Genomic DNA, 10,425 nt, shown 5'->3' on the forward strand with positions numbered 1-10,425 from the left:
GAAGATCTATAGGGATAGATCTAAAAAGATACTTGGGTTATCCCAGTCTACGTACATAGACACTGTGCTGAAGAGGTTCAGCATGGAGAATTCCAAGAAGGGCTATCTACCGATAGGCCATGAAATTTCTCTCTCTAAGAAGGATTGTTCGATAACTTCTGAAGAGAGAGAGCGTATGAGTAGAGTCTCATATGCTTCGATCTTGGGATCTATCATGTATGCCATGACATGTACAAGACCAGATATGAGTAGATACCAATCTGATCCTCGAGAAAACCACTGAAAAGTGGTTAAAGCCATCCTTAAGTATTTGAAAAATACTAAACACCAATGGTTGGTTTATGGCGAGTGAGATCTGAAACTTGTGGGGTTCACAGACTCCAGCTTTCAATCTAACCATGATGACAGCAGAAGCATGTCGAGTTATATCTTTACTCTGAATGGTGAAGCTATCTGCTGGAAGAGTTTCAAGCAGCATACTATGGCAGACTCTGTTTGTGAGGTGGAGTACATCGTAACATCGGATGCCACGAAGGAAGCTGTGTGGCTGTGGAAATTCATCACTGAGCTCGGAGTAGCACCCTCCCTCGATGGTTCAGTCCTGCTCTACTGCAACAGCACTGGTGCCATAGCTCAGGCGAAAGAACTCAAAGTACACCAGCAGACGAAGCATATTTTGTGCCACTTCCATCTAATCCGGGAGATCGTGGATCGAGATGACGTCGACCTTCAGAAAATCGACGGAAAGGAGAACCTGGTCGACCCCTTCACTAAAGCCCTGGCGATAAAGGAGTTCTACAACCACAAGTCAAAGATGGGTACTAGATACTGTGCCGAGTGGCTTTAGGACAAGTGGGAGTTGTTGGAAAATATATCCCAAAAACCAATCGTCAAGCTGTTGACGGTTGAGCAATCAAGTATGGTAATTGATTTGTTAATAAATAAAATATATTAGGCATTTTTATCATAAGCATTCATCTTCTAATGAACTCCGTTGTTATGATGAAGTCCTTAAGACTATTTAGATTCGATAAAGAGAGGATTTATCGATTAGTCCTTAAAACTGTTCACAATAAAATGACAGGCTGTTAATAAGGATGACAGCTTCTACCGAGCATAGATCGCTGTAGGCCATATGGGTTGGTTGTCCTCTTAACCAAGGAGTGTGGAGATACTGGTATGGCATACAGATGAGATGAAAGGGTACATCATCATTGAACGTGAGCAACTCCAGAGTATTCTGCTGTCGAGAATATCTCTGATGGGATATAGGTATAAATGTCCCTTAGACCTGAGATCACCTCAGTGACTTGCAAGCAACTCACTGTGCTTTAGTGCTGGACTAACTGAATTTCTAATTCAGTGATGGAAGGCTTCTGGACATAGTCAAGTACTTGCGAAGTCAGAGTGTGATCGAGATGGGATTGACCACTCCAAGAGTCGGAGAAGAATGAGTCACTGTATTTCAATTTAGCAAAATCTTGGCCAGGATAATCCATCAGATGGATTTGATATTTTGAAATACAATATGGACAACCTGATCAGAGTTAACAGTTGAACTCTGAGGTGTCCTATGATCATTTTGGTCAAGGGGATGAATTATGTGAAAACTATATCCGTATGGGTTCTAAGGATGTTGTTCTACACATTCGACCATCCGGTCGTCGGGTACCATTGCTAGATGGTCACTTCGATTGGTATAAGAATTTATTCCTATGCTACCAGCTTAGGTTCGGACCTATGAGGTCACACACATTAGAGTTCATGATCCGATCAGATAGTTGATCAACGATTAAGAATCATTCTAAGGTTAAATGATCAATATGATTGACATTTAACCTAGTGCAAGTATTGTAGGAGGATCGATTAGCAATTTGATTGCTAATTAGTTTAATTTGATTAAGCCAATGGGCTAAGATTAAGTCTAATTGAATATGATTTAATTAGATTTGGTTTGGACTTGATTGGATCAAGTCCAATTGGTTTATTGGATAAGCCAAGTGCAAGAAAAAAAATTAGTCCTAGTTCAATTAGGACTTGGGTCAACCTAATTTCTAATTTTATTAAAAAATTAAATTAGATTTAAATCTAATTTAATTTGATAAAATTAGATTCTTAATTGGGATAAGACTTATTTTAATTGGGTTGATCTAATTTTGGTTTGATTTGATTTGAGAAATCAAATTAAAACAAGTCGTAAGATGGAATCCTAGTCTCTATCCTAGTAAGACTAGGATTCCACCTTGCACCACATAAGCCCCCCATGCCCTCTCTCTTATTCCACGCCAATCCCCTCTTATTTTGTGTGACAAAAGTTCTCTCCCAGGTATTTCTCACGTCCAAAAGGTTTCCTCTCTTCTTTCATACATGGAAAGTGGTTGTGGATCAAATCAAAGTAGGAATAAGTTTGGATTTCAAATTCTATTAGATAGAGTTTTAGAAATCCAAAACTCTTTCCTTTTTGCACCGAATTTATCCAGATTTTTTTTGAAATTTTTATGACTTTTAGAGCACACATTGTGTACCCTTTTCTGATGGTCTATACACAAAAATAAGGTGGAGGCACCCAAGAGTTGAGCGCCCCTTATCTTGCCATGTTTGGATGAGCCTTGACTAGGTATTTGACCTAGATAAGGACTCTATCATATCTCTTTCTATAAAATGAGTTTTTTATAAAATTTTTGGTGAAGATAGAAATTTGAGAGACCTTTGGGGCATCCAAAAATCAGAGAGAAAGACCTTTGGGTCGTTGAGATATAATAGACACAAGACAGGGTGTCTAGGAGAGAGTAAAGAGAAGAAGAAGAGGGTCTTCTTCTAGGGTTGTTAGGTTCATCTCTTCCCTTCCTCCATCTTGAGTTTTTCTGAGAGCGTCTTAGATCTAAAACTCCTCCTCCTACTTCTCATCTTTGAAAGAGCCCAAATCAAGAAGAAGGAGGTACATGATCAACCATCGAAGAAGGATCAGCGCAGTACTAACATACTGTGCTGATTTTCTAAAGCAAGACTTCTGATCGGGATTCGTGGGCTCATGTGGATGACTCCTAGAGATCGGACACATGTGCAGTTTGCAACATCATCCTCAAGCCCAGATCAGCAATGTTAGAACATCTAACTTGCAAGATAATAGATCTGATCTATTGTTTAATACATACATTAGATGTAGTATAGAAACATGTTGATATGATCAACATGTAGCTTATGCTCTATATATTTTAAGTTTTGATTTAATGCTATGTAATAATTATGTAATAGAATCTTAGATTTAGGGATTCTTTGCTTTTAGAAAATAAATTTTGATTTATTTTAGTCTTCCGCTGTCTGATCTTGAAAAGGTTTCAAGATCTAACCCTGAAACCCTAGATCTGGTTCCTACAGATGTATCCTTGTAATGAAAATATCAAATAATTTTTATTATTTATCAATTTATATATATTTATAATTAACATAATCATTAAATGATTGGCTTTAGGACATAATTCCTAACAGATTTTACTTCTCATGATACAAAATCACAAAGTCTATAATAATCTTGGAGTTGAAACATTCATTTCGATGATATGATCAAATTGTTTGATCAAAAATAAGGAGTTATATGTTTTCAAAAGGATCAGTGGGAGTGTCCAATACTGACATCAATTAAAATATAGTTGAATATAGAATTCTCTATGAAAGACATAAAGCAAGCATCCTAAAGATCTATAGAGATAGATGCAATTGGATACTTGAGTTTTCACAGATAAAGTATAGAGAGTAGATGCTGAAAGGGTTCAGCATAAAAATCTTGGAGAGAGAGGGATCTACTACCCTCTTAGGCGTAAATGTACGCCATGTAATGTATTTGAACTAATATAGTTAATACTGTGAATGTCACGAGTAGATATCAATTGTATTCAGGCTGAAAGCACTAGATTGCTGTGAAAATATCCTTAAATACTTAAGAAAAACTAAGGATTTGTTCTTAATTTGGAGAAAGATCAAAGCTAGGAGTGGGAGGATACACTAATTCAGATTTTATGTCTAATATTGATGGTAGAATATCTACATCATGGGTGTAATCATATCGATATCTTGAAAGGGTTCCAAGCAATCGATTGATGGAAGCTGAATACACTATAGATATGCAGGATACATTCTGGTTCAAATGTTAGTTGCAGAATTGGATGTCATGCTGTCAGATACCAGGATACTATACTACAAAGATAATGACACCATAGCCCTTGCTAAGGAGCCTAGGTCTCACCAGATATCCAAGCACATAGAGTAGTAGAACACGCAACTCCCTCAAGTAGAAATACATAGAGGTGCAGAGAGCAAACTCTGCATGAGATGTGGATGACCCACTAGTAAGTCACTTAGCTAGCCTAAAACTAAAGCCTGTCTTGTGAAGATGGGGCTTGATACATGGCAGATTGGCTTTAGTGTTAGTGAAAAATTGTTGGATATATGCCTTAGAAGTCAATTTTGGCTGACGCATATCATATTTCTAGGGCATATTTTTTTACTTTTTGGATATTTATATTACCATTCATGTTTATGTGTCCATGAATCATCCAAGGGATTAACAAGATGATGATACATATTCTTAAAAAATTGAGAATTTGAGACATGTGTCATTGATGGTTAATTCCTAAATTGCTCCTGATCATAGGATCATCATGGGGATGGTGATTGATTCAAATAAACCAATGCATGGATCACTTCTTTCGGGCAGATGAGTCTTGAGTCTGTGGTGTAGTGACTGGAGTGAGAGTGCAGGTGGTTGTTAGAGAACAACTAGCACTGAGCGTGACCAACATGAGAAGTCACATGGATGTCTGCTCACTCGTTAGTGACTTTCTCGATACTACAGTTGTATGACTGATCCTTTGACCTGCGGTGCTACAACTGCTTGCAGTGAGGCTGTTGGAGTTTGACTACACATAAACATAGGTCTCAATGAGCTCTTGTAGTGGATGTTGGTGATAGTTGATCCACTATAGGACTAGGATCATACATAGACTCGAGCTGATTGAATCTATCATATGATCGATGATGAGGTTTGATGATTTATCCATGATCTGCCATCTGGTCAGGACTCATGATAGAGGGACTGTATCATATATTAACTGCACCTAGAGGTTCATCACCTTTTATTCCACTGGGTAGCCACTACATATTGCTAGGTGTCACTGTTGGATGGTGAGACCAACGAGCATCATCTGGATGATCGATGATCCTCAGTGGGCAAAGTTGGAATAATTTCAATCCATTGAAAAGAGTTTCAATGATATTGTGATAGAGATCATAATATATCTCACTACCAGATAAAATAAAACCTATGGGGTCACACATAAAGAGGCTTTTGACTGATCAGATAGTTGAATTACGATTATGAATCATGATAGAATTTGATTATCAATTTAATTGATGATTGATCCAATACAAAAGTTACATTAAGTAACTCGTCAAAGAGTTAATAAGTTATAAGAGGATTAATTGATAATTAGATTGCTAATTGATTCAATTTGATTGAGCTATGGAACTTGTATCAAGTCTAATTAAATTAAATTTAATTTGACTTGACATGGTTTTGATTTGATCAAACCTAATTGGGTTATAAGATAACCAAATTGCATGGGAGAATGATTCCTAATTGAATTAGGATTTGAGTTTGACTCAATTTCTAATTAGACTAGGATCTAAATAAAAATATTTAAATTTTTATTTGAACTAAAAATTCTCATTCTCTTGGGTGCACCAAATCTTAATTGGATTAGGATTAAATTGAGCTTAACTCAAACACCAAGGGAGAGTACAAAAGGATTAGGACTCCTTTTCTAATTAGGTGACATTTAATCTAAATAGTTTGAACTCTAAATTAGATTTAATTTTTCATCTATTTGGGTCTAATCAATTCTTAATATGATTAGGATTGGTTGGGATTTAAATTGGTTTAAATCAGCCACCTAAAAGAGGAGTCCCATGAGATTATATCTCCTCCCTTTCCATGCTTCAATCAAAGCCCACGCCAACCAAGTTTTGATGCCATTCTTTCTCCCCTTTTTAGCATGTAAGAAGGACTCCTAAACTCCTTTCCATGAGAAACCTAGGCACAAAAGGAAAAAGGTGGGCGGCATGAATTATGTTAGAGTCCTAAGAGGTTTGGACTCTTATTTCCTATCCAAACTCTATCCCTTTTGCCTATTTAAACCCAGCACCTTATGAGGCATTAGATGGCTGATTATGATCAGGTTGAGATGCCATAAATTAGAGGAGAGTACATAGAGAAAGACAAGGGAAGAGGGTGTGGCATGGAGGTGGAGGGAGTGAGGTATATTTGTTCCATATGCCTTCTTTCTTACAACAACCAAAGGTTGGTTGTTAGAACATCTCTCCCTCTCTTTTGTCCATATTTTGACATGGGTTTCTCTTCTTCTCTTTATCTAAAAGTTGGATAAAATTCTTACATCTCTAGTATAGAGATTTGGTGCATGGGTTTAACAATGAAAAGAGAAGAAAGGGTTCTTCTCATGATCTCTAGCGTAAAGATCAACATCCTCCTACTTCTTCTTCTCTAAGATTGTCTTGAGAGAAAAAAAGATTTTCAACCATCAAGATGTGATCTATGTAAGGAAACTAGCACCCCGATGAGATCAAAAAGCTTCTAATCAGATCAGAGTCTTGTGTGGATACTCGTAGAAGCCAGACACTTATGTGGTTTCAAGGGATCTTCGGAAGATATCCATGTTTATCAGTTCACGGTGATGATCGATTCATGCCAAGGTATATTTTTTATTTATTTTTCTCTATTTGATTTTTGTATCTGAATCTTATCTCACATATGATAATCTTATTTATGGTTTTAAGATTTGATCTTATGCATGCTTAGATTGAATTAGATTTAATCTGAAAATTTTTAAATTCTGCTGCATACTCATTTTGAAAAATTTTTGCATGCATGTAACCATGAAACTACAATATCTACACGAGCTATGCCATGGAGAGAGATATGTCAAAGAGTGGAGGCATTGGGCTTTATTTAAAGATGTTAGGAGGGAGGAGGATTTTGTATTTTTTTCATTTGGGACTAATGATGTGAGAGACCTTGGGAGAATGGATGGATGAGATTGGAGGAGCAAGGGAAAATAAGGCAATCAAAAAGAGACTTTTCCAATCCAAATTTTTCTTCTCCAAAAATTTTCAAAAATATTTTTTCTTCTTTTCTTAAATCCCATGATAGCCCATTTGCTTTTTGCATCTATTCCATGTGCCATGTGTCCCATCCACCGCATGTGTTGTGTACCCTTTTTCTATGTGAAGAAGTCCAAGCCATCCCAAGTCTCGCTCCACTTCTGAACATGCATTCACATTCGTGCCAACACCCCACAAAAGCTTACACCAAAGCACCAGCTCTCTTTCTTTTCCAATATTTCAAATCCACCATGGGCCCCTCCATTAATTGCAATTACTGCCAACACCCACATCCACTTCTTCCAAACATCCTTTCTCTTTTGTATTATTTCCGTGCATGTTCCTTGCTTCATTTTTACATTTGGCTCATTACTACATTATGCACATGGTATGGGTCCGTGTTCTACATTGCGCTCTGCACCCACGATCAACAATCTGCCACGGTTCAAATCTTTGATTTGAGCTTGGATTAGATGATTTGCTGGTGGATTTTATAAATATTTTTCTATGCATAACAATACCTAAAAAAGATAATAAGAAGCATCAAAATCTAACTAATATAAATTAAATAATACAAAATTTGATGCTTCTAATATCTTATTTCATGTATTGATCTCCTAAACAGTGGCCGTCAAAGTCTAGACCTGTTGGAAGAGCAAGTTGAATTGATCCATCACGACCAACACTGGTTGGGCAGGTGAAGGAGTTTCCGCCACTGAGGGCTACACTTAGTTGTTGGCCTAGTTCTCCACTGATTGAGTGGTGGTGGCTTTGGTGTGATGAGATGAAACTCTTTTTGATGGCATGATTGCTTGCTGCTCTCGATCTGCGCTCTTCCAAATGGATCAAGCCCCTCCTTTTAGTGCCAATCTGTTCGTGCAAGCATCCGATTGGCATCAAATTGTTGGAGGGGACAATGAAGTCAGCCTCCCGGGGGTGTAACCTGCAAAAAGTCCTGACCGAAGGTTGCTCTGGTGACGACCCTCTGACACTTAAAGTTAGAATTCTCGTTCAACAGATGGAGCGTGAGAGGCAAAATAATGGCATACCTTTTTGGGATCCTCTTTGAGCCTCCTTTATGGTGGAGGATTAGAGCTTTAGTTGGCAAGTTGGTTGGCACGATCCCACTTGATCAAGACACGATTCATGAGATGCGAGACTTTCGCTTGAGATTTTTGGGATGTGAAGATTGTGGTTGCCTTATTGGTTTAACGATAGTTATTGTCTGGCAAGCATTTGAATTTTGAATTGAGCTGCCAATTGGGTATTGCTGAGATGAGAATTGGTCAACAACGACCAAGAATCGATAGCCTCACTTTGCTTTTGGGCAAGGAAGTCATGGGCCAGAGGCCTACCTGAAAGAGAGAGGTTAGTCAGCTTGGTGTGCTCGACCAGTGCTCATTATCTAGTGGGGCCGATCTGGCCCTTCAAGCATACCATCAGCTCATTGGCCCAAGCTATAGGAGTCGGTTGTCGAGGAGACATCGGTGATGATGCACAAGAGTTGCCGAATGATGGTCGGCTGGCTTCTATTTGCTCAAGGGGTGGAAATTGACTAGGCTGTTAACGACCATTAGCTCAGTAAGGGTTATGGCCGACCATGAGTCGGCAAGGGCTTCAGTAAGCAGGCCCAGTGTTTGGACATCTAGGGCCATGGGCCTTTTCATATCATTGGCCTAAGTGGAATTTCTCCCAACAAGTATATTTTGCTCTGACACCATATTTTGCTCTAATACATTGATGATATCTTCTCTAAATTTCATTGATTAATACCTATTAAAGAAAAAAAAATTCTAAATATCTCATATGCATGACTTTGATACTCAAAATTTTTTATTCTAAAAAGCTCTACCTTTCTTGAATCCTTGAAGCACAAAGTCTATTTATAATTGAATTTGAGAATCTGTTTAATGCATCAACTTTATTTAAAAAGAGGAAGATATATTTTTTAAATCTATATTGATCAAAAGAAGAAAGATAATTCTTTTTGAATAGTTGTTATTTCGATTGAATCTCAAAATATTTAGTATCAAGAATAATTAAATTGATTATTTTTCAAAGATAGAAACTCATACTTCTTTCAATTGGTATCAAGCAGATTTTTTTAAGAATATTATCACAATTGGTATTATAATTCTCATAATTGTTAAAAAATATACCTTGAGATTCGATCCACAAGAATCCCACAGCAAGAACTAGGATGATGAACAGATTTCAATGAGCCTAAGAACAGTCCAAACGAAATCCAGATAGAGAAGTTATGCATGAAAGAAAGCGAAAAGGTAGTCTGGTAAGGCCCATGGATGGCAGATGGGTCGATAAGGTGCGCAAGCTTGCAGATGCAAGGGCCAACCATGCGTGGGCATGCGGCCCAGCAGATGCATAGCCCAGCAGGCATGCGGCCCAGTGCGCAGGGGGGCACACGGCCCAGCACACAGGGGGATGCGCTCGCGGCTCAGGCCTAGCGACGTGTGCGGGCGCAGCCCAGGCAACCCTGGCATGGTCCATCCGGCACTCACACGATCCATGCGCGAGCGAGCAAGTAGCAGGCAAGGAGCGCTGACGTGGTGGGTGACTGGCAAGCCGGTGCATGATAGGTTCACGTGGGTGCAATTCACCCATGGTTCATGCACGGTCCACAAGCAATTTTGCATGATCCGATGGCTCTGGAGCAAGCCATTCATGATCGGACGGTTGAGAATGACTCCAAGTTTAATGAGCTGATCAGTGGCCCTGATGTGCATGATCAGACGGCTCTAGTGTGAGCTGGTAACAATTGAACGGCCACGAGTGGTGCTAGGATTTTATTCGGCCTCGGTATACTACAGAAACAGCAATTTGGAGTTCTAGAGTCTATATAGCTCTGATTGATGAGCCATTTGTTGCATTGAAAAGTTGATGATATTTTGATCACACAGAGGAGACTTCAGAGCTGAGGAGAGACTTTGGTAGCCATCGAAAGAGAGTCTGATGTGCGCTATGGGTGTGCAGCAGGTAGAGCAGACACTGCAGAGCACCGACAGAGGATCGGGGGCACAGCAGAGTGTCAGATAGAGCAGCTACGATGAAGCATGATGTAGCGACTGTTGGAAAATGTGTCCCAAAAAGTCAATCATCAAGCTATTGATGGTTGAGCAACCAAGTATTGTAATTGATTTGTTAATAAATAAAATATATTTGGCATCTTCATCATAAGCTTTCATCTTCTAATGAACCCCGTTGTTATGATGAAGTCCTTAGGACTATTTAAGT

At 38.7% G+C, this 10,425-nt stretch overlaps 1 long non-coding RNA gene across 1 annotated transcript; it reads left to right on the plus strand.

Annotated features, from left to right (window-relative positions):
* The first annotated feature begins 6,236 nt into the window (after positions 1-6,236).
* On the plus strand, positions 6,237-8,343 carry LOC140854330 (uncharacterized). Its single transcript, XR_012137538.1, has 2 exons — positions 6,237-6,765; positions 7,799-8,343. It is a non-coding gene; the product is annotated as an uncharacterized lncRNA (long non-coding RNA).
* Positions 8,344-10,425: the final 2,082 nt, after the last annotated feature.

The sequence above is a fragment of the Elaeis guineensis genome, chromosome 16 (assembly GCF_000442705.2).
Source record: "Elaeis guineensis isolate ETL-2024a chromosome 16, EG11, whole genome shotgun sequence".
NCBI lineage: Eukaryota > Viridiplantae > Streptophyta > Magnoliopsida > Arecales > Arecaceae > Elaeis > Elaeis guineensis.